A 3,807-nucleotide genomic window follows, 5' to 3' on the forward strand; every position below is an offset into this window, starting at 1 on the left:
AGGTAACGCAAACAAAGATTATGAGTTTAAGTTGATGATGATAATAATAAATAACATACTTATGTATTACCTATTCCATTTATGTCAATAAATTCCCGTAATTATTACACACTGGTCCTTTAAAAACTGATGAAGGAAAGTTTAAAGTTAAGTACAGCAGTTCTTCCTGCTCCTGTCCCCCAGGTGTGTCCAGATGTGTCCAGTGGAGTCCAGGTGGGTCCTCCTGTCTGTTAGTCAGCTGTCAGTTTGCTCTTCAAAGCCACAAACACTGAGTGAAGATCCTAATCAGCATCAATATGAACTGCATCTAGATACAGACTGCAGGGCTTCAGCGTATCTCCTGTACTGACTCAGTGCGTGTCTCACAGCGTCTGGGCTGTCCTCAGGTCTGGTCTGCAGTCTGTTCTGGACCTCAGAGCTCTGAGCCAGTCGAGTCACAGTGTGGAACCGCTCCCCACTGAGTGGGTCCGTAGCCCTGAGTGTGATTCTCTCCAGACAAACATCATCAGTCAACTCCAGGATGAAGAATTTGTTGGGTATTTACTGGGCCTCCTGCGTGCTCTTGGCTTGTTAAAGGTCACGGGGGAAGCCATGGAGGATCCAGCCTCTGTTGCTGCAGTCCAGTTGGGTCAGATGTTCCTCCACAGCCCGCAGCACCATGAAGTCTGGAACTGACCTCCCAGCATCCAGGTATGGTTGGATCTCTTTTCCCAAGGCTGAATCACTGGCTGCTACAGACCTCAGCAGCTGACCACAGCACACATCCACCATCTTGTATTTCCCTAACAGCATTCAGGCCTGGTGATTCTTCCCCGACCCTGGTGGACCTAACAGGATAATTCTGGGAGTCGTGGCGATAATTTGTCTGAACGAAGTACAAGTGCTTGTTGGATGATGTTAGCAAGTGGTTGGTGAGCGTTGATGACCTTCAGGACGTGCTGATAACCTAAGGTCATTCCCTTGACCTCACAGTGGTAACGATGAGGATCAGCCAATTGTTGCTTCTCTGACGGGCTCTGCAGCTTCACCAGACAATGAGCGATGGTGGGGTCGTCCGGCCAGATGAAGGTCTCGTGGTACACATCTCCTGTCAGTGGGTCCACCAGTTTCCTCTGAATCCTCTTCAACAGCACATCATGAGGAGCCTCCAACATCACAACATGGTCAGGAAGGACTATGGCCTCTACAAGGCTCTGAGCCTGAAGTCAAATCTGAGGGAATCCCTCCAACACCCAGCTCCTGTTGAAACAGTCGGTCTCCTTCATTCTCTGTCTGAGCCATTCAACCAGCACCTCAGCAGAAGGTGCCTCTGATGGGTCCTGCAGTAAGTTATCAGTGGACACACAGACATGTACAGCCATCAGCTCAGTGCTCAGTCTTTTGGCCACTGTGGGTTTCCCAACACCAGGAGGACCGAGCAACAGGACCTTGGGATGTATTTTGTTGCTCTTCAGCAGAGCAATCATGTAACTGATCAGATCTTCAGGCTGATTGATCACCAGACTGGTTAATATGTTCTTCATCAGGTTGAAGATGTCGTGTTCTTCAGCGTAGGTGACCATCTGAGGAGGAATCCTCACAGGATTCTCAATGTCATCCATCAGGACAAAGAGGATGAGGACGATGAAGAACACAAACAATGAGGATGTTTATTTTCCCTGCAGTAGTAGAGCCGGTTGTCAAGAAGGGTTTGCTTGTTGCTAAGGAAGAATGTCATCAGCACGCATCCACAAACTGGACTGGAACAGGTTGGCCGGATGTTTTCAGTATTTTTTTTTTTCTTAACACAAAACACAATAATACAATACAAACACTCGTAGAGGAAAAAATGCATAACTACGATTCAGAAATGTCTTCTATAGCACAACAGAACAAACAAACTAGGGGGCATATAAATTATAGCTTAATACAAACTATAAAAAGTAAAGTTTAAGGCATTAAGAATATAATAAATAATGAACTAATAAATAAATAAATACAAAAAATTGCTTAAAACAATAGTGCTTTCGAAATCTGATGAGAAATTATTCTAGTCACCTTCCAGTCTTAATCTAAGTAAAGCAGAATAATACAATTTAAATTCATTCATAAAACGGGAGAATGAAGGTTTGTTACCTCTCTATTTGTTACAGTGGGTGTGATATTTGGCTAAAAGTATGACTATATTTATAATGGTGGAGTTATTCACATAAAATATGATATGAGAAATACTTATTGAAGGAGTATTGTGTGTAACAGATAACCGATTTCTGATATTTAACCAAAAATGGTGTGAATATTGACATGAAAAAAAAAACAAATACTCCAGGGGTTCATCATCAGAATTACAAAAGTACATAGATCAACATCAAACTTAAACCTTCTCTTAAGAAATCGGGCTACTGGATATATATTATTAATTATTTTAAATTGAGCCTCTTTCACTTTAGGTGGAATGGGCCATTTTATGAATTTTGAATGAGCGTTTGTCATAATAGATTCATTGTCAATACTGGGCAGTTTCTTGAATAAAGCTCTATTATAATCATGGTAAATCTTTTGTTTCATAGCTTTGTTAATTAGTTTGTTGTTGCACTTAACATCAATTAAATTGCAATCATTCACTTTGAAAGTATAAAAGGGTATTTCTGATTAACTGAACCAAAGGTAGAGGGATCACTTTGCACACCTTGAAATTCTTATAGGAATTTCCATTACAATCTAGTAAATCTTTCACAATTATAATACCCTTTTTATACCAGTCCTTTTTAAATATTGATTTGCTAGCAATTTAGATTACTCTGTTATTCCACAGAGTAGTTGCGTGAGGAGAAAAATTATGTTTGAATAATTTAACTGGAATCTTATTAATCTCAAAGTCACATTTCAAAAGAAATTCGGTCCCTCTGAGCTGCTTAAATATGGAGCTCGGAATGTGAAACCATAAGGAATTTTGTTGTATAAAAAAAACTTTTAACCATTTGGTCTTTAATGTACCAATCACTGATTTAAAATCCAAGGCATTAATGCCACCCTTTTCATATTCTTTAACTAGTTGGGACCTTTTTATATAATGAGTTTATTTTTTCCATAAGAACTGAAAAATAATTGAGTTGGCGCTTTATATTTTTGGGAGATATATATACATAGAATGACAAGGATAAATAACCTTGGAAATGCCCTCTGCTTTGTTCAACAGGTTTCTTCCAAAAATAGTCAAGTCCCTAGCTGACCAACAACTAAGACTTTTTTTCATATCTAATTAAAGATTTGAGATATTAACATCTTCTCTTCTAATTGCAATTTTAGACAATATTCCCAAATATTTTACTTTATTTTCAACCCTGATTGATGCAATGTTCTTATGTACATAGGTATGAATGGGAAGCATCTCATACTTTTTAATATTTCATTTTAGACCCGATGCCTTGGAAAAATAAGGAAATTTTATTAAGGGCTTTTTCAACCATGAAATTATTTTTTAACATGATTGCCGTATCATCAGCAAACTGACTGATTTTATATTCCCTATCAAAAATGTTAATACCTTGCGATTCGGGAATATTGTTAATGAGTAAGGCCAGTAATTGAGTAGTTAAAATAAACAACTTTGGGGAAATGGTGTCATGGTGTTGGATTTTTGTTGGTTATTTCCTGTTTTATTGTGGTAGTTTCTGTTCTTTCCTCATGTGTTCTGGGTTTACTTCCTGTCTTTGTCTGTTTTCCCTCCCTTTGTGATTAGTCATTACCTTCACCTGTCCTTGTCTGCCCTCACCTGTGTCTCGTTTTTTTCCCCTCCCTAGTGTATTTAATCCTGTGTCTTGTCCT

At 39.1% G+C, this 3,807-nt stretch overlaps 1 pseudogene; it reads right to left on the reverse strand.

Annotated features, from left to right (window-relative positions):
- Positions 1 to 230: 230 nt before the first annotated feature.
- On the reverse strand, positions 231 to 1,601 carry LOC146310353 (adenylate kinase 8 pseudogene; annotated as a pseudogene).
- Positions 1,602 to 3,807: the final 2,206 nt, after the last annotated feature.

This window comes from Lutjanus erythropterus, chromosome 19, assembly GCF_056507025.1.
Source record: "Lutjanus erythropterus isolate fLutEry1 chromosome 19, fLutEry1.hap2, whole genome shotgun sequence".
In the NCBI taxonomy this organism is placed as follows: Eukaryota; Metazoa; Chordata; class Actinopteri; order Lutjaniformes; family Lutjanidae; genus Lutjanus; species Lutjanus erythropterus.